This window comes from Magnolia sinica, chromosome 8 (assembly GCF_029962835.1).
Source record: "Magnolia sinica isolate HGM2019 chromosome 8, MsV1, whole genome shotgun sequence".
Taxonomy (NCBI): domain Eukaryota; kingdom Viridiplantae; phylum Streptophyta; class Magnoliopsida; order Magnoliales; family Magnoliaceae; genus Magnolia; species Magnolia sinica.
The window spans coordinates 38,779,204-38,801,509 of record NC_080580.1 but is presented as its reverse complement, the minus strand read 5'-3'; the positions used below and the strand labels follow the sequence as shown (position 1 = coordinate 38,801,509).

At 43.9% G+C, this 22,306-nt stretch overlaps 1 non-coding gene across 1 annotated transcript; it reads right to left on the bottom strand.

The window, feature by feature from the left end:
* Positions 1–6,116: 6,116 nt before the first annotated feature.
* On the bottom strand, positions 6,117–6,223 carry LOC131254632 (small nucleolar RNA R71). Its single transcript, XR_009175755.1, has one exon. It is a non-coding gene; the product is annotated as a small nucleolar RNA R71 (small nucleolar RNA).
* Between the last annotated feature and the right edge of the window lie 16,083 nt (positions 6,224–22,306).

Genomic DNA, 22,306 nt, shown 5'->3' with positions numbered 1-22,306 from the left:
TTATGGAGTGGAAAACAACCTAGTGTAAAATATTTTCGTGTCTTTGGTAGTAAATGTTATATTCTTAAAGACAGAAAACATCTAGGGAAGTTTGGCTCTAAAAGCAACGAAGGTATTTTCCTTGGATATTCTACTATCAGTCGCGCTTATAAAGTATACAATTTGAGGAAACTCACTATTCAAGAATCAGTCAATGTGGTTGTTGATGACCAACCACACGACAAAAATAGTCCTGAAATTGATATAGAGGATGAAATAGATAGGTTTACAATGAACAAATTAGAAAACAATGTCACTACACCTCTTGAACATCAATCGTCGAACAACTTGCCACTCATCAACAATCACCCCATCAATCAAATCATTGGAAATCCTACTGATGGTGTGAAAACTCGACGCCAACTTGAGGACATTGTCAACCATCTGTGCTTCACCTTGAAAATCGAGCCTAAAAATGTCATAGAAGCTCTCCAAGATAAATTTTGGATAGCAGCTTTGCAAGAAGAGCTCCATCAATTTAAAAGGAATGAGGTATGATAGCTAGTTCCCAGGCCACATGATACAAATATCATCGGAACCAAATGGATTTTCGAAAACAAATCCAATGAATCTGGTAATGTAATAAGGAACAAGGCTAAGCTCGTAGCACAAGGCTACTCACAAATTGAGGGCATAGATTTTGATGAGACATTTGCCTCTATAGCTCACCTCGAGTCCATAAGAATTCTCTTGTCTATTGCGTGTGCGTTAAAGTTCAAACTATTTCAAATGGACGTTAAGAGTGCCTTTCTCAATGGTGACTTGAGGAAGAAGTGTACGTAGAACAACTAAAAAGATTTTTGGATCCTAAATACCCTCAACATGTATACAAATTGAGTAAAGTGCTTTATGGTCTGAAGCAAGCTCCCTGAGCATGGTATGAGCGCCTAACGCAATTTTTGCTCAACCATGATTTTTGTAGGGGGAGTGTTGATAAGACATTATTTACGCAAAAGATTAGGAATATCTTACTCATTACCCATATTTACGTGGATGATATTATTTTTGGATCCACTTGTGAAGTTGTAGCTCATGAATTCGCTGAATTGATGAAATCTGAATTTGAGATGAGCATGGTTGGTGAGCTGAACTTCTTTTTGGGATTACAAGTGAAACAAATGGCTAATGGAATATTCATATGCCAGTACAAATACGCTAAAGATTTGATTATAAGATTTGGACTTGATTCTAGCCGAACTCATAATACTCCCATCAGCACCACTCTCAAACTTTCTAAAGATATCAATGGGAAGAGTGTAGATCAACCCTTGTATTGCAGTATGATTGGCAACTTACTTTACCTAACCGCGAGTCAACCAAATATCTCTTTTAGCATTGGCGCATGCACTAGATTTCAGGCCGACCTAAAGAATTACACTTATACGCAGTAAAAAGGATCATATGGTTTGTGGCTGAGATTACTGACTATGGCTTATGGTACCCCTTTGACACGTCTACCATTGTTGGTGGGTATTCAGATGCCGACTGGGCTAGGAACATTGATGATCGTAAATCAACCAGCGGAGGTTGTTTTTATATCGAAAACTGTCTTGTATCATGACATTGCAAAAAGCAAAATTCAATCTCAATATCCACTACTGAGGCCGAATACATTGTAGCAGGGAGTTGTTGTGCATAGCTCCTATAGATGAAGCAAATGTTGCTGGATTATGGTATTATATAATCAATAAGGACACTCTTTTGTGACAACACAAGTGCCATCACTATTTAAAAAAATCCAGTGCAAATTCTCACACCAAGCACATAGACATTCTACATCACTTCATTCATGAACTTGTTGAAGAAAACATCATTATATTGGAACATGTGCCTACCGAGCAATAACTCGCCGATATATTAACAAAACCGTTAGATGCAACAAATTTGGAAATCTCCAAAAATCTGTCGGGATACGAGCGATATGAACACTACAGCTCATTTGCACTAATTGTCAGATTTGAGAACTCTTGTCTCAATTTTTTTTTAACATACATGTAAATTCAATTTTCTTTCATGAGCTTCACTCACTTTTTGTCATATATGTTATCCATTTTTGGTATGTACAAAACACATATGAAAGATATTTTTGTACATCAGTCTGAAAAATACCTGTAAATACATTGTTTTAATCACCTTCGGTAGCACCGAAATAACTTTTGGTAGTACCAAAATCGGCCAAGCGTACCTATAAAAGTCGGTTCATCTAAAAGGCCCCTTTTGCCCTACCTCTTGTCGGTTTCCCTTATTCTTCAGCTGGAAGTCCTCTTACCAAAATTAAGCGGTTCTCAAGTATTCCTTAGGTATTTTCCCGCCGTTTGCACATTTCTTCTTAGGATTTCTTTCTTTTTGTTTCTCCATGTCATCTACCCCATTCCCATATAGAAGGTCTTGGCTACTCTCCTCCAAGGGAGGGAAGAACCAAAAAGAAACACAATTGGGGAGAGTCGTCTAGCACCAAGACTAAACTTTGTGCTCCGAAAAGAGGTCGAAATATTCGGTAGAACACTTGACCTTTCGGTCCTCCAAACGATCCCTCTCCTCCTTCGAGTCCTATCGCGACACGTTTTGCATCTCAAAAAATCGTATGTGAGAGGAATGTTGATGCCTCATGTCTCGAGTCCTATAATGTCTATGACATTCTTCACAACCGCGGTTGGGTGCCTATTTTATCCCTCGGAGGGGAAGTCGATACAATCTTACCAAAGTCCTTTTGTCCCACTGTACACAGCCAGAAGATCATGACTCCTTGGCCATCACATTCACCTATCGCGGGAGAACTTTCTCTATTACCCCTGTCCAGATAGCTTCCTTGATTAAAATTCCTATTTGCTTGGAACGTCTGTCTAAGCTTCCTATGACCGATGGTGAAAAACGCATTGTTTGGACCGAATTTCTCTACAACAGTCATAATATAGAGTGGAGCAAAGGGAATGCTCTCCATGCCACTGCAATGTCAAATGATTATCGCATCCTACATCTCATTTTTGTGTCTAATGTCTACCCTTGGTTGGGAAATTATATCGAATTGACTGCGTTTATGGTTGAAACTCTCTATAATCTTGGAACGGGGGAACCCATGTGCCTTCCCACTATGATATTCGATCAAATTGTATCGGCATTTGAGTCAAATAGTAGTGGATCCCATTTGGGAGGTTGCTTTGTCGGATGGCAAATCAGTTTGGGATAAAAGGGAACCCCAGGAGAAGTTGTCACTACCTCTAGCATCACAACCCTTAGCATTACTCGCATGCATTTTTCAGTTATACATGGGATGAGGCCTCACCCTGAGGTTGATGCACCTTCAGTAGAAATTCCTGTGCCACCAGAAGAGGCTGTGGCTGCACCTCATGCCTCTTCTGCCTCAATAAAGGCCATTCTCGCCCATCTCGGTGTGCAGCAGTAGGAGATCCAAGAATGCCTGACTCGATTGGAAAGCATTATTACTTCTATCTAACAAACTGTGCGAAGCATTGCATCTCATCTCTCGTGTCGCCAAGATGACTCCACCAATGCTCTAGAGCCCAGTCCTCTCTGATTTCTTGATGTGCATTCAGAATTGCCCTATATAGATGGATGTTTTCATGACTTGCCTCACACTTACTCTTGAACAGTCTAATCTTTTTTGTTATTAGTTAGGATGTATACTAATCTACTATATTTTTTGGATAATAGCTTAATCTACCCAATCTTGGGGAAGTAATTTTGATGAAGTTTTGATATTATCCTTTCTGCGTATGTTAGATACTCCTTTTACGATTATCTTTTCTATCTAACATATGGTTCGACTACTTATGATGATATATTTCACTATCTGAATGATGATCTTTAAACTTGTATCATTATATGACTTGACTGTTCTATTCTCTTACCCTCTATTTTATCCATTCTCAAATGTTATTGGAATATTTTTTGATTAATTCTTTACCAATAACTGACAAAAGGGGAGAGAAGAAGCCTACCCACTAAAACAATGTGTATTTCTTGCAGAAATTGTTTGTTTTCCTTATTGCAGGTTTTTCTTGGTAAACACTAAGGGGGGAACAGCATGATTTTATATTACATGTCAAGTCTGGAGTTATAAATTTTATTTTTGATATGTAAATTTTATTGTTTTGGTATATCATTGGTATGGACCATGACATGGTTGTAGGTTAGGTTGTTTTAGTCACGTAATTGACAAAGGGGGAGATTGTTAGTTCACTTATTTCTACTCATGTTTGTCAATTATGTAACTAGTTGTGTCTTGTTGTCAGATGAGTTCTTGGCAAATGAAGACTGGTGACGTAACTAGAGCTAAAGCAGGAAAAGCTATATTAAATACGAAATACCTGCTTCTACGATCTTAAAACCTTACAAATAGATGATCCCAACCCAAATAGGAAAACCCTCTTAAGTCATCTATTCTAAGACAAATCCAAGTCGATATTGAATATCCTATAATTTTAGCTTAAGCAAGTCCTAAGTTGTTGAACTATTGGACAAAAATAGGAAAATATGTCCACTGTCGGTAGGAAGAAGGTGTCATTGATTGTCACCTTTGGTATCACTGAAGATACCTTTGGTGTTACCGAAGCTGCTTAAAACTATTCAACAAGCTTACAACGTTAATTCGGTATCACCGACTGGATAATTCAGTGACACTGACTGCCACTGACGAATAATGTTCGGTGCCACCACAAGGGACATATTTTTATTAGCAACTTGAGGGATTAATTTGGTACTACCGATAGATAATTCGGTACTACCGAAGCAAGTTCGGTAGTACCGAAGGTCACTTCGGTAGCACCGTAAACTACCCATTTTATATCTATTGGAAGCTTTTCTCTATAAAAGTGGCTTGTAAAAACTTACAAAATCAATGGAAATAGGCACCATAGAGTCTTTGGTATGTCCCAAGCTTATCTTAGCCCATTTAGACTCTATCCATACGAGTTCATGTTCTCATCATTGTGATCTTTCACTTCTATGAGCATCTAAAGCTCCTATTCAATAAAGAACATGAACTCGTGCCTTCTCTAGAGTTTAAAGACCAAACTAATAGAAAAATCCTTAGTTCTTTGATATTCTAGAGCATCCATAGGTTGAATCCCTTAGGAAATCCATTTATTATCCTAAATAGGAGATTTAACCAACTCCCATAACCTTGGTCACCTTCTAGGTACATCTTATTCAAGGTTTTTGATCTTGAAGCTGAGCCAACAAGTAAATCTAAGCGACGCGATCAGGGGAGCACCGGGAAGCTGATTAAAGCATGAAAGCACGAAGATCAAGCATCCCAAGACGAGCTATAAAAGAGAACTCATCCGACAAGTAAGTGTCATTCTAAGAGTTCAAAAGGTTAGCCTCATTCCTTGTGAAGGATTGAGGCTAAGAGTTTACTATCAACAAACTCGCGTAGGTTCCTTGTGTGGGACCTTGGCTGGTAGGCCTAAAAGTAGATGCCTTGTGTGGGACCTTGGCCGGTGGGCCTAAACGTTAGGTGCCTTGTGTGGGACCTTGGCCGGTGGGCCTAAACGGTGGGTTCTAGGTGTAGGACTTTTTCTTTTATGAAGAGCATAAATTTGTGTCCTTAGTGTAGGACTGTAAAGGTTATAGGTGAACCTGTTTAAAACCTTTGATAGTAAAATTTGATGCACTCTAGGATTGAGTGTGGATGCCGGGTGTGGAGTAAGCACGTAGCCGAACCACTATAAATGCTTGTGTTTGGAATGTTCATTTGTGCAGCTATTTAAATCATGCTTATATATGCTTAAATGATTAAATTTGTATACATGATTGATTGAATGTTATTCATTGATAAGAAACACATTCCACACACAAGCTCACAACACTAGGCTAGGTATTATATTCTCATATCTTTAATAGCCTTTGTGATTGGATCCTCTAATTGGCTTGAAAGCTATTAGAGTTATATTGCCCTAGTATCCTTAAAATTGAATGATCGTTTAAGATACGCAATCAAGTTTTCAAATAGGTAGAAATAATTGAAAAGTCCTATTCACCCCCTCTAGGACATTGCCTCATATTCACTCTTCAGTATCAGCGGTGCAAACTGCAATTTCAACCATAAGATGAACACCATCAGGAAGTTGATCATGAACTTCATCCAAAGGGAAGATGAGACATTCTTCCAATGTTGGGAGCGGTTCAAGGATCTTGTCAGTTCATGCCCATAACATGGATTTGAAACGTGACACATAACAAATTTCTTCTACGATGGATTGACTGTCACGCCCCAGACTCAGTAACTGAATTCACAAGGAGCCCGATAGCCAGTTCTGGCCACAACAGCCTCCATAGTACCCCATTCTCGGCTCCTGAGGTAGGTTCAGATCTTGGGATCCTACAAGGAGGATTTCTATAATCGTATATTCATTCCAAATGCGAGCATACCCAAGATCACAGCAAGTAAATCTCAAAAATAACAAAGGGACACATCACAAAATCCACTATAAATTTGAACTTTTACAAGTACATAGCAGAAAGGAAATACATCTGATAACAAAAGAAAAAGGAAGAAGATCTGCAACACTGGGGGTCCTTGGCTCAACTCTAATCTAAGCTCTGCCACTACGATGCTGACCTAGGATCACTTGCATGCATCAATCGTGCATAAGCTTATAGAAGCCTAGAGGGTGGTGAAGGTGTGTGATAATAGTGGACAGAAGAATAATAGGAGATACAGGAAGGGAAACATGATCAATGACAATATCGCTAGCCTTACCGAGGCTTATCATGAATACGATGCAATGAGTACTAAGTGCCTTACCAAGGCGATGCATAAAGGGGGCTTATACAACTGATGTGAATGCCATGCGAAGTGATGCCAATGCTCATATCCGAATCCACATATCAAGTACATTTCTAATCATAAGAAAATCACCAGGGTCAATTACACTGCTAGATGACTGCTGCTCTCCAGACCCGTACAGTCAAACGAGCATAAGAGACCTCACCACCTGCTTGTGGACAGCTAATCACTAACAAGGCCCGACGACAGTGGGCCCATTTATGAGCTGGTCAGACTCAACCTAGCAATGCCTTCTTACACCAGGCGGGTAAGGCCACACCCCTACCCAACTGACTACACAATAGTGGGAGTCGTGGCCTAATGGTATAAGGCCTCGTGCGCTCATAGATTTCACTCGGTCATGGTGTTGGGGCAGATCCTTAGTACCATAGAAGTTTTGAAAATTTCACCCATGGGCATCCTATGTACCCTATATGCTCAAGTAACATTTCCTATGTCCATACATACGACCATCCATGAATGTCCCTGTGGAAGTAAGGCCCTGATGAAGCAAGGGCAGTATCATCATGAAATACGATGCTAAAGCATGACTCACGCATACAGATTATGCACTAGCTTCAAGCACTCGATGTGCACAAGGGGAGAAACTTTATCCCTCTATCATATTAACTCGATGACCACACACATTGCAATCCATTCACACAGATGATGCATATGGGTCATAATGGTGTAAGTACACTACTCGGCGATGATGACATGGAACATGCTCCTCCATCCCAAGGAGGAGCAAGGTCTAGATACATTGACATGTACTCTAAAGAGAAGTCCTCTAGTGGGGGCCCAATACTTAGGGTAGCCCACAATCTAAGAGGGTCATAAGGGCCCAAGGAAGAAGCGGTTCTAATCAAGGGTCCAAGGTGGGCCTTCAACCACTTATAAGAACCCCTATAGGCCTACCTTAGAGCCACCAAGGAGGACATCCAACCTCAACTGGGTCCCAAAAGGTAGCCCGCTACCTACACACATATAAAGCAAGGCCTAAGGCCTGAGCAATCCATGGCCTAGTGGGCTACATACCAGGCCCAACACATAGGAAACATGGTGGGCCCTCAAGCAAGGTTTGGGCCTAGCAATAAAGATCATGAGCCCACTCATTGTGGTGGGCCTAATAGGCAGCATGTTATTCCAACCATATGGACAATTCTTATGTTTGAAACAAGTGAGGTGGGCCTCACATCTTGGCCCAAGTATGGGGTTAATTTAATGGGCAACCAAGGGCCTAACTACTTGAGTATTTTGGCCCATAAAACCCATCACAATAGTATGTTAAATATAGGCCTAAAGGTTAGGGGCCCATCAAGAAAATTCCAGGACAATGGGCCGAGGAAACCCAACAAATAACTATGAATATTGGTCCAATAAAACCCAATTGAAGTGGGCCTTAAGTATGCACTAATTAAGCCCAAAATCTTATTTGAATAAGGACAAGATATGTACAAACATATCCCCAAATCTGGTGGGACATGCTGCCCCAAAACATATATTTATGGGTAACAACTTTGGACCCAGTGTTGAAATTCCAGCCCACCTACTATCTGGGCATGCTGAAAATTCAATAATAATTAATTTATATATTTATTTTAATCCCTGGTGACTCACACATGTCACAGAGGGTCCCCTTAGATGAAAGGAGTAGATAAAACACAAAGAAAGTGGGTCATGCTGCTGGACTGGACATCCAGCAGCAACCCAATGGGCCTGGGCATCTCAAGGTGGACAGTCCAAGGGGCTGGTACGTCCCCCCTTTAAACGCATCAAAGTGGGTCCCACATGTGGACATCTCACATGGGAGATGGACTACACACATGGGGTCCACAATATGGAGGGTGGCATGGATAAAACATACATTATAGTGGGCCTTAGGAGGGTGGACGTTCAGCCCTTGGTTGGACGCCAGCCCTACTGGAATGTCCAACTATGGGCTGCCATTCCAGCAGCCATACATTGTTTTTCTAAAGTGAAAGTGGTGGCCCACACCCCTAAGATGGGTCCCAACATGATGGGCCACAAGATGGGCTATTGGGGAAGCTACAAACCCAAGCAAAACATGAATGAATTCCATGGACAGTAAGGTAGAAAATAAAAATCTGTTGCACAAAAAGGTTGCTGTCTATACAATGTTCACCCTAAAAAGTGGGCCCAAACTTTGCCTAGGAGGGGAGAGATGAGTGTTTGATATTTTTCTCGTAAAATACAGCAAGGTGGGGTCCACAAAAGTGGCCCACCCTTCAAAATTTCAAGCTGGAATTTGTGTTTTCCTTTCATGTAATAGGGTTGGACGGTCCAGCAAGGTGGACCGCCCACCCCTTATGGGCCTCATATTTGGGTGCCACTGCATGGACCATCTGAGGTGTGATCCATCAAACTTCAAGGTGGGGTCCACTCCTCTAAGAAATGCCCAAGAAATCAGGGAGAAAGGTCCCACAAATAGGGCCTAGATGCCAAACATTCCAGCAATATGGACAATAACATGTTGCTGTCTAAACCAGCCCAAAAGATAAATAAAAGGGAAATAAATTATCAATTACTCAAGGTGCGGTCCACCTAGATGGGTAACACCACTCTCAGACTCAAGCCCCTTCCAAGATCAACCATAAAATCAAGCCCAAAGGCTGTCCAAAACTTGCCAACATCATGGGGCAACAAGGTTAGGCCTGGACGTTTAACCACTTGGGCCTCGACGTCCCAACCACTTGGGGGCCTGGTTGCATGACACATCAGGTGGGCCACACATACATCAGATCCACTATAAAGAAAGGAAAGAAGAGATGGAGAAGGAACATAATCCGGCCATGGGGATAGGGCCCCGCCACTAATGGGCCCTCCCAAGAACAATCACACTTATAGTTCTACATTGACTTATACTTACAACATACAACTAACACATGCATAGTCTATAATTACAATGGATGGTTGGGATGCCATCTTAACATGATGTTTAAGGTCTAGATGACCTTAGAATGGTATAGATCATAAGATACATCATGATGGGGTCCATGGAGAATGGCCCCATCATGAAACTATGCATGCATGTAGGATGGGCCAAGGGCCACATCTGTCACACCCCAGACTCGGTAACCGGTATCACAAGAAACCTGATAGTCAGTTCTGGCTGCAATAGCCTTCGTAGTACCCCATTCTCGGCTCCTGAGGTAGGTTCCGATCCCGGGATCCCACAAGGAGGATTTTCATAACCGTATAACCATTTCCAATATGAGCATACTCAAGATCACAACAAGTATATCTAAGAATAATAAAGGCACACATCACAAAATCCACTATGAATTTGAACTTTTACAAGTACAAAGTAGAAACGGAATACATATGATAGCTAAAGAAGTAAGAAGAAAATCTGCAACACTAGGGGTCCTCAGCTCAACTCTAATCCAAGCTCTGCCGTTACGATGCTGATCTAGGATCACCTGCATGCATCAATCGTACATAAGCTTATAGAAGCTTAGAGGGTGGTGAAGGTGTATGACAATGGTGCATAGAAGAATGATAGGAGATATAGGAGGGGGAACATGATCAATGATAATATCACTAGCCTTACCGAGGCTTAATATGAATACAATGCAATGAGTATTGGGCGCCTTACCAAGGCGATGCATAAGGGGGGCTTATACAGCCGATACGAATGCAACTTGATGCGAGGTGATGCTAGTACTCTTATCCAATCCACATATCAAGTACATTTCCAATCACAAGGAAATCATCGGAGTCCATTACACTGCTGGATGACTGCTACTCTCCATACCCGAATAGTTAAATGAGTGTAAGAGACCTCACTACCCGCTTGTGGACAGCCAATCACTAACAAGGCTTGATGGTAGTGGACCCATTTATGAGCTCATCAGACTCAGCCTAGCAATGCCTTCTTACACCAGGCAGGTAAGGCCACACCCCTACCTAACCGACTACACGACAGTGGGAGTCGCGGCTTAATGGTATAAGGCCCTCGTGCGCTCGTAGTTTCCACTCGGTCATGGAGTTGGGGCAGATCCTTGGTACCATGAAAGTTTTGGAAATTTCACCCATGGGCATCCTATGCACCCTGTATGCTTAAGTAACATTTTCGATGTCCACACATACGGCCATCCATGAATGTCTCTGTGGAGGTAAGGCCCTGATGAAGCAAGGGCAGATCATCATAAAATGCGATGCCAATGCATGAATCATGCACACAGATCATGCACTAGCTTCAAGCCCTCGATGTGCACATGGGGAAAAACTCCATCCCTTTATTAAGTCAACCAACGACCACACACAATGCAATTCATTCACGCAGATGATGCATATGGGTCATAATGGTGTAGGTGTGCTACTCAGTGATGATGACAAGAATCATACTCCTTCCCAAGGAGGGACAAGGCCTAGATACATAGACACGTGTTCTAAAGAGAAGTCCTCTAGTGGGGGCCCAATACTTTGGGGTAGCCCACAAGCTAAAATAGTTATAAAGCCCAAGGAAGAAGCAGTCTTAATCAAGGGCCCAAGGTGAGCCTTCAACCACCTATAGGAACCCTATGGGCCTACCTTAGGGCCACCAAGGAGGACATCCAACCTCAACTGGGTCCCAAAAGGTAGCCCGCTACCTACACATATATAAGACAAGCCCAAGGCCTAAGCAATTCACAGCCTAGTGGGCCATACACTAAGCCCAATACTTAGGCAGCATGGTGGACCCTAAGCAAGGTTTGGGCCCAACCATAAAGATCATAAGACTACTCATTGTTGTGGGCCTAATGGGCAGCCCATTATTCCAATATATGAGTAATCCTTATATTTAAGACAAGTAAGTTAGGCCTCACATCTCGGCCCAAGTATGGATTTATTTTAATGGGCAAGCAAGGGCCCAACTACTTGAATATTTGGCCCATAAAACCCATCATAATGACATGATAAATATAGGCCCCAAGGGTCCAATGGGCCTATCAAAAGTTCTAGCCCAACTAAGGCTATATGGCCTAACAATTAATTAGAAGTATGGACCCAATAAAAACCCCAATTGGGGTGGGCCTCAATCATGCACTAACTAAGCCCAAAATTTAATTAAAAATGGGGCAAGATATGTGTAATAATGCCCCTAAATTTAGTGGCCATGCTGCCCCAAAACATTCATTTATGGGTAACAACTTTAGGCCCATTGCTGAAATTCCAGCCCACCCACAATCTGGCTTTCTGGAAATTCAAAAATAATTAATTTATATATTTATTTTAGTTCTTGATGACTCATACATGTCACAGGGGGGTCCACCAGATGAAGGGAGTAGATTAACACATAAATCAGATGGGCCATGCTGCTAGACTTGACGTCCAGCAGCAGCCCAATGGGCTGGCCATCCCATGTGTACGCAGCACTAGGGGCCTGGGTAATTGGCCCAAAACTCACCAAAATAAATCCCAAAAATGGAAACTACAGAGGGAGGTGGCCATGTCCCACATGGACCAAGATTGGATGGATGGTGGGACAATAAAATTCATCAAGGTGGGCCCACAGGGTGGTCTGGACGGCCAGCCAAGGCTGGACGCCCCAGCATGGTGGGCCACTCTAGGCCACACCACGAACGGTACAGGGGCTTGATGGCCCTGAAAATTTTCAAGGTGGTCCTTCCATGGGTGGGCCACATCTCCACAAAAGTATGTGATTTTTAAAAGATTAGAAGTATTTTAATTAATTTAAAGAAAACAAACTGTCTAGAAAATCTGTTTGACCTGGATGTCCCAGCTAGGTGGGCTAGTCTAGCCCTTGCCATGGTGTGCACAAGGGTCCTTGGCCTCAAAAATTGGTAGGTGGGTCCTACCATATGTGGGCCACCTTTTTGTAAATTTAAAAATTTTTTGGATACTCAAAAATATTTTAATTAAATTCGGAATAACAATTTGTTTAGAGTGAAATGTTACTGTCCATGTAATGTTTATCCAATAAGGTGGGCCCAAACTTCATATATGAGGGGAGGGATAGATGATTAATATTTTTCCCATAAAATACAGCAAGGTGGGGTCCACAAAAGTGACCCACTCCTTAGAGAAACTAAGCTAAAATTTATGTTTTCCCTCCATATATGTGGGCTGGACGGTCCAACAAGGTGGACAACCCACCCCTATGGGCTTCCCTTTTTGGGTACCATTTCATGGGCCATCTGAGGTGTGATCCACCATACCTCAAGGTGGGGTCCACACCTTCATATTACACCCCACAATCATCAAGAAAAAATAGTAGAATCATAAATTAAATCCATACCAAACATCAGCTAAAGCAATCTATATAAACAGTCCAGATTTTTAGACAACAATACATGGCTAGACATATCAGCCTATATCTCAATAATCTCAGTAATTAAAAGGGTGTGTAGCCTTCCTTAGTGGGCCCCACACATGTCCAGATCATGAAATAAGGTCAGGACACTTACATACATTAATTTAGGGTGTCCAAAAATCATGGAATAAGGTGGTAGGGGCATCCCACCCTTACTGAATTTTGGGACGTCTTAGGCCCACCAAGTGGGCCACACACATCATCATCCACAATAATAAGAGAAAGGAAAAGAAGAAATACAACCCGGCCATAGGGGTAGGGCCCCACCACTAATGGGCCCCGCTAAGATTCAATCTCATCTATACAACCATGTAGATTCTACATGCAACAATAAACCAATGCATGCATGATCTATAACTAAAATGAGTGGTTGGGATGCCATCCCAACATGACTTCTAGGGTCTAGATGCCCTTGGAATGAAGTAGATAATAAAATGCATGATGATGGGATCCATGGAGAATGGCCTCATCATGTACCATGACATGCATGTAGGATGGGCCAAAGGGCCACATCCATGGGGTCAAATGGGATTCTCATCATGGATTGGTGGGTCCCATGTGATCCATTTATGAAGAGAAAGAAGATCAAGGGGTAGAAAGAAAAATCAGAAATTTATAATCACCCACACGCACAGCAAGCCTCCAAACTTCTGCACCAAATATCATGAGCCTAAGAAGAAGTTTTAATGGTGGAGATCTATTTCTAATGGTGGGATTGGAAGTATGTTGGAGATTAGAGGGCTGGAGAAAAGAGGGAGAAATGGACATTGGGAGAGGGAGAAGTTGCTAGCAAATGGAGGGAAATGAGAAAGATAAATAGAGAGAGAAAGGGGTTATGATGATTTTGTAAGAGAGGTCATCATTGCATAGGGAGGAGTTTACAATGCTTAGGCTTTAGGCTAGGCTTGTATAGTGTGTGTTGAGGTGGGTGGTGTTTTTCATAGAATTTAAGTGGTGGGTGTATAGTGTGTATAGGGACTTGTGCCAAGGAGGTGGTTCATATGCATTGCACAAAAGTGGGCCACATGATTAAGGGCCATACTATGTAATGTTTATAACTTTTGATCCATATATTGGATGGACATACAAGACACGTCGTTGGAACGGCAACGACGATGCGAACAAGATGGCATAGGTCTTGGGTCGATCCAAGTTGGGTTTACGTGACCGGGCTCAAGGATGACCGCAAACACAATCCGAGGGTTGCAGGTCTCCAGAGATTCGACCGGTAGGACCGCGGGACCACAAGAAATGAAATGCATACTCACACATAAACATGCACATGCAGAAGCTCAGGTAGGGTCTTACTATCTTCCCCACCAACAAAAAAATTTCATCCTCAAAATTACTAAAACCTAAACAATGAAAATGTGAAATCATCATCATGTATCTATCTCAATCATCAATCACAAGAGAAGGCAATACAAGCAATGCAAGCAATCAATTAACGAACAAATGGGGATAATGCTCTCTAATCTTGACCTCGCGCTTCCAAGATGCCTCGGCCTTTGAATGATGTCCCTATTTTACCTTCACCAAGGGAATGGCCTTGGTCCTGAGGACTTGCTCCTTCTGATCAAGAATACGAATCGGCTGCTCAATGTAGGAAGCATCCTCACAGACCTCGAGTGGCTGCCAATTAATCATAGGAATAGTGTCCGACCCACATTTTCGCAACATAGAAACATGAAATACGTCGTGGATCATGGACAACTTATGCTGTAAGGCAAGCCTATAGGCCACAGTGCCCACGCGGTCGGTAATCTCAAAAGGTCCAATGAATCTCGGGGCAAGCTTGCCCTTCACACCAAAATGAACCACACTTTTCATAGGCGAGACTTGAGATATACCATGTCTCTGACTGCAAACTCAAGAGGTCGACACCAACGATCAGCAAAACTCTTCTGTCCACTTTGAATTATGCGCATCCTTTGCCTGATACAATCAATAGCCTCCAGCGTTTGCTGCACAAGCTCGGGACCTAAGAGACGACGCTCTCCAACCTCGGTTCAATAGCTAGGAGATCTGCACGGTCTATCATAAAGTGCCTCAAAAGGAGTCTTATCGATAGTCGCCTAATAGCTATTATTGTATGCGAACTCGGTAAGGCACAAATGCTCATCCCAACTGCTCGCAAAGTCGATCACACAATATTTGAGCATATCCTCAAGAATTTGGTTGACCCTTTCTGTCTGCCCATCCGTTTGCAGATAATAAGCGGTACTGAGATGTAAAGTGGCCCCCACTGCCTACTGGAAACTCATTCAAAATTGAGACGTAAATCTGGAGTCTCGGTCTGAAACGATCGAAACTGGGATGCCGTATAGTCTCACTATCTCCTCAATGAACACCTTTGCAAGCCGGTCCATAAACCAGGAAGCACGCACTAGAATGAAATGAGCTGACTTCATCAAACGATCGTTGATAACCTAGATGGTATCATGACCACGCTGAGTCCTCAATAAACCAGTGATAAAGTCTATCGACACATGCTCCCACTTCCATCCTAGAATGCTCAACAGCTGCAAGGAGGGGTCTCTGGTGATCGGCCTTGACACGCTGGCATGTGTCACACTCGATTACAAAACTAGCAATTTGGCGCTTCATCCCCTGCCAAAAATACTACCTCCTCATATCACGATACATCTTCGTGGAGTCTGGGTGAATAATAAGTTTCGATCGGTGTACCTCGGTCATCAAATCACGACCCAACTCTGGCATGTCCGGGACACACAATCGGCCTCTGAAGCATAATCCACCATCAGAACCAATCTCCCAGTTTGACTGCTCCATGGATGCAGTCTCTGCTCGGTACTCCTGAAGTGACTTGTCTGTCTGCTGTACCTCGATCACCCTAGCCATGAAAGAGGGTTGAATCAACAAGCTCGAAAGCTGAACAATGGAAGAATGCAGACTGGACTCAAAGTCAAACTCTGAAACATCCTCGAGCATCTGCTACTCTTGCACCGTCATCTGTGCTACCAGGCCTCGTGACTTATGGCTGAGCGGTCAACCACTACGTTTGCCCTACTCGGGTGGTACTGAGATCAAAATCATAATCCTTCAACAACTCCATCCATTGCCTCTGATGTAGGTTCAACTCGAACTGTGAAAGTAGATACTTCAAGCTCTTATGATCTGAGAAGAGCTCGAACCTAACCCAATATAAATAATACCTCCACATCTTCAGTACGAAGATGATCGCTACAAGCTCCAAATTATGGGTGGGGTAGTTCAGCTCATGGACCTTGAGCTGACGCGAGGCGTATCATTATAGCACCCAAGCCAACTCTGGAAGCATCGGTGAATACGAAAAAATCCTCACTCCCATCAGGAAGAGAGAACAGGAGCGGATGTGAGGCGGTCCTTCAACTTCGTAAATGCCTCCTCACAGGCGTCACTCCAGACGAACTCGACGCCCTTCCGCGTCAACTGGGTCAATGGTTCTGTAATACTGGAGAAACCATCGATAGACCATCAATAATATCCCACTAGACCAAGGAAGGTATGGATCTCGGACGCGTTCGTCGACTATTCCCACTGATGCACTGCATCAACCTTCGAGGGGTCCACAACGACACCTTCCTTCGTCACCACGTGAGCGAGAAACTTCACATTCTCCTGCCAAAACTCACACTTGTCTAGCTTCGCATATAGCTGGTGGGTATAGAGGGTCTCCAGCACAATCTACAGGTGCTCAACATGGTCCTCCCTGGTCCTCGAATATACAAGAATGTCATCAATGAATACCACCACGAACTGATTAAGGAACGGCCGAAAGACCTCATTCATCAGCTGCATGAATACGCCGGGCGCATTGGTCAGCCCGAATGACATGACCAGGAACTCAAAGTGACCATAGAGTGTCCAGAAAGCCGTCTTCGGAATGTCCTCCTCTCGGACCCGAATCTGATGGTAACCGAAGCGCAAGTCTATCTTGGAAAAATACTGTGCACCCTACAACTAGTTGAATAGATCATCAATATGGGGAAGTGGGTATCGGTTCTTAATGGTGACTCTGTTGAGCTCATGATAGTCTACACAGAGCTGTAATGAGCCATCCTTCTTCTTCACAAATAATACCAGGGCTCTCCAAGGCGAACTGTTGGGACAAATGAAACCTAACCCCCAGAGCTCATCCAAATGCTCCAGCAGTTTTCTCAACTTTAACAGTGCCATCCGGTAGGGGGCCTTCGAGATAGGCGCGGGACTAGGCACTAAATCAATCTGAAACTCCACCTGCCGATGCGGCGGCAAACCCAAGATCTCCCGTAACACATCCGGGTACTCACAAACAATTGGTAGCTGATCAATACACCCTACCATAGAATCCTCGATGACAGAAGCTAAGAAACTAGACAACGACTCTTCCCTGGGCTCAACGATGAACTGGAATACTGGCAAGCCGGGAATGTGAAATGTAATTGTCCTCGTGGTATAGTCCGAGATGGCATAATACTCCGCAAGCCAGTCCATACTCAGAATAACATCAAAGCTTATCATCGGCATTATAAACAGATCAGCAGGAAGGAACATATTGCCCACTAACACCGAACAAGAAAGGCAGCGACGGGTCAACACGATGGACTTCCCCATGGGAGTTAAAATGGCCAAGGCCTCAGACACAAACTCTAATGGAATACTGGTCAGTCGGCAAAACTGCTCGACCACGAAAGAATGAGAAGCACTAGAATCAAACAAAACGTGGGTAACCCAAGCAGAAATAAGAAGAATACCCTCAACAACTCCACCAGTAGATGATTGTGGGTCTTGGCCTGACGCCTGCTGTGTGGGATAAAATTGGCCCTGAGCTGGTAAGGGAAGTAAACTGAAAGACTGCAAATCCTGAGTCTGTGCCTGCTAAGCTGTAATACACAGTCGACCTAGGGACTGAACATACGAATATCCCCTCTACTGCTGCTGCTGCTGTCTCTGCTGGGGAGGTCTGCTTGGTTGCTTTTGCTGCTGAGGAGGAGCCCTAGGAGCGGCAACTGGAAGCTGAGCTCTCTGCTGCTGTTGCTGAGGAGGATGAGGAGGAGGCAACTGCGGTGGCCTCTACTACTGTATGGGGAGAGGGCAATCACACCTCTGATGCCCAGCTTGTCCACAACCGAAGCAAACATCAGAAAAGGGGCTGAAAGATAAAGCTGCTGGTGGTGCTGATGATGATAATAAAGCTACTGTCTGAGCCACGGGCTGTCTAAACTCTGATCTGCCCCTCTGTCTCTGCTGACGGTGCTGCATGAAACTGCCAGCTGGTGCTCTCCTCTTACGGTCTCTACCGGAACTCTGCTCTCTTGACCTCTGGGTCATAGCCCAGTCCTCCTCATATACCAATGCCCGATGAACAACTTGATCGAATGTCTCCAAACAATGTCCCACCACATGGCTACGAAGGGCAGGATGCAAGCCAATCACAAAGCGACTAGCCCTCATCTTCTCATCACTGGTGAGATGAGGAGCAAATATAGACAAGGCCAAGAAACGACCATCATACTGTGATACTGATAAATCACCATGAACTAGGGTCTCAAACTCTATCGCCCTCTGAATCTGAACATGCTTGGGGAAGAATTTCTGGTCGAAACGGACCACGAATTCCTCCCAAGTCCAAACGAAATCTGGCCCAGCCATCTTGGATACGGATGACCACTAATGATGGGCCTCACCCTAAAGAAGATAGGTCGTAAGGGATACCCTCTGATCGGCTAGACACTGCATAGTGTTAAAAATTCTCCCGATCTTAGTGCGCCATGCCTCAGCAGCAGATGGCTCGGGCTCACCCCTGAATCTCGGAGGGTCATGCTGTCTAAACGCTCTGAAGATAGCGCTAGCGGGTGGAAAATCACTCTGATTGGAAACTGGAGTGACTACAGGCTGACGAGTCTGTAATGCGGTTGTGAAAAGCTGCATTAACTGTTGAAAATGCTCGACACCTATAGGCACTATCAGAAAAGCAGGAGTGACACTCGCCTCGGGGGAGGCACAGGTGCAGCTGATGGAGTAAGAGCCTCTGTAACTGGAACAACAGGCTGAGGAGGGGGGACCGGTAGGAGAACTGGAGCAACTGGAGGTACAGGTGCTACAGGCTCAACAGGCGCTACAGGAGGAACCGCGTTATAGGAGGAACAGGCTGAATCGAGACCTTGGGAATTGGATCTTCTAAAATAGGAGGGGGATACGCTCGAGTAGAACGGGTATCATGAGTGCCTCTACCACCGGTACCTCGGCCACGGGTGCCACATCTCGGTGGCATCGTCTATAAAATAACGATGATGTAAGGAATCAGGACAATTACAGGCTCAATATGGAGCGAAAGGAAGGGTCTCGGGACATTACTTGTCCTATGCTTTCAGCAGACATGTGACATTATCCCGAGTTATTCTAGAATTACTTGTTATGCTCTGATACCAACTCCTGTCATGCCCCAGACTTGGTAACCGGACTCACAAGGAACCCGATAGGCGGTTCTGGCTGCAACAGCCTCCATAGTACCCCATTATCGGCTCCTGAGGCAAGTTCCGATCCTGGGATCCCACAAGGAGGATTTCTATAACCGTATAACCATTTCTAATATGAGCATACCTAAGATCACAACAAGTATATCTAAGAATAAAAAAGGCACACATCACAAAATCCACTACGAATTTAAACTTTTACAAGTACAAAGCAGAAAAGGAATACATCTGATAGCTAAAGAAGTAGGACGAAGATCTGTAACACTGGGGGTCCTCAGCTCAACTCTAATCCAAGCTCTTCCGCTACGATGCTGATCTAGGATCACCTGCACGCATCAATCGTGCATAAGCTTATAGAAGCTTAGAGGGTGGTGAAGGTGTGTGACAATGGTGCACAAAAGAATAAAAGGAGATACAAGAGGGGAAACATGATCAATGATAATATCACTAGCCTTGCCGAGGCTTAACATGAAAATAATGTAATGAGTACTAGTCGCCTTACCAAGGCGATGCATAAGGGGGGCTTATATAGCTTATGCGAATGCAATATGATGCGAGGTGATGCCAGTACTTTTATCCAATCCACATATCAAGTACATTTTCAATCATAAGAAAATCACTGGGGTCCATTACATTGGTGGATGACTGCCGCTCTCCAGACCCGCACAGTCAAACGAGCATAAGAAACCTCACTACCGTCCTGTGGACAACCAATCACCAACAAGGCTTGATGGTAGTGGACCCATTTATGAGCTGGTCAGACTCAGCCTAGCAATGCCTTCTTATACCAGGCAGGTAAGGCCACACCCCTACCCAACCGACTACACGACACTAGGAGGCGCGACCTAACGATATAAGGCCCTCGTGTACTCATAGTTTCTACTCAGTCACGGTGTTGCGACAAATCCTTAATACCATGGAAGTTTTGAGAATTTCACCCGTGGGCATCCTATGTACCTTGTATGTTCAAGTAACATTTTCGGTGTCCACACATATGACCATCCACGAATGTCCCTGTGGAGGTAAGGCCCTAATGAAGCAAGAGCGGATCATCATGAAATGCGATGCCAATGCATAAGTCACGCACACAGATCATGCACTAGCTTCAAGCACTCGATGTGCACAAGGGGAGAAACTCCATCCCTTTATCAAGTCAACCAATGACCACACACAATGCAATCCATTCACGCAGATGATGCATATGGGTCATAATGGTGTAGGTGTGCTACTCGGTGATGATGACGGGAATCATACTCCTCCTTCCCAAGGAGGGACAAGGCCTAGATACACAGATATGTGTTTTAAAGAGAAGTCCTTTAGTGGGGGCCTAATACTTTGGGGTAGCCCACAAGCTAAGATAGTTATAAAGCCCAAGGAAGAAGCGGTCCTAATCAAGGGCCCGAGGTGTGCCTTCAACCACCTATAAGAAACCTATGGGCCTACCTTAGGGCCACCAAGGAGGACATCCAACCTCAACTGGGTCCCAAAAGGTAGCTCGCTACCTACACATATATAAGATAAGCCCAAGGCCTAAGCAATCCATAGCTTAGTGGGCCATACACTAAGCCCAATACTTAGGCAGCATGGTGGGCCCTAAGTAAGGTTTGGGCCCAACCATAAAGATCATAAGACTACTCATTATGGTGGGCCTAATGGGCAGCCCATTATTCCAACATATGGGTAATCCTTATATTTAAGATAAGTAAGTTGGGCCTCATATTTTGGCCCAAGTATGGATTTATTTTAATGGGCAAGCAAGGGCCCAACTACTTGAATATTTGGCCCATAAAACTCATCACAATGACATGATAAATATTGGCCCCAAGGGTCTAATGGGCCTATCAAAAGTTCCAGCCCAACCAAGGCTATATGGCCCAACAATTAGCTAGAAGTATGGACCCAATAAAAACCCCAACTGGGTTGGGCCTCAAGCATGAACTAATTAAGCCCAAATTCTAATTAAAAATAAGGCAAGATATGTGTAATAATGTACCCAAATTTGGTGGACCATGTTGTCCCAAAACATTCATTTATGGGCAGCAACTTTGGGCCTATTGCTGAAATTCCAGCCCACCCACAATCTGGCTTGTTGAAAATTCAAAAATAATTAATTTATATGTTTATTTTAGTTCCTGATGACCCATACATGTCACAGGGGGGTCCACCAGATGAAGGGAGCAGATTAACACATAAATCAGATGGGCCATGCTGCTGGACTGGACGTCCAACAGCAGCCCAGTGGGCTGGGCATCCCATGTGTAGGCAGCCCTATGGGCCTGAGTAATTGGCCTAAAACTCACCCAAATGGACCCCATAAATGAAAAATACAGAGGGAGGTGGCCATGTCCCATATTTACCAAGATTGGATGGATGGTGGGACAATAAAATTCATCGAGGTAGGCCCACAGTGTGGCCTGGACGGCCAGCAAAGGCTGGCCCCAGCTTGGGCTTCCCAACCTGGAGGGCTACTCCATGCTGCACCACAGATGTTACAGGGACTCGATGTCCCTAAAAATTTGTAGGATGGTTCTTCCATGGGTCAGCCAGACTGCCATAAAATTTCACAATTTTTAGATAATTAGAAGTATTTTAATTAATTTAAAGGAAACAGACTGTCCAGAAAATTTGTTTGACCTGAACGTCCCAACCTGGTGGGCTGGTCCAGCCCTTTTCACGGTG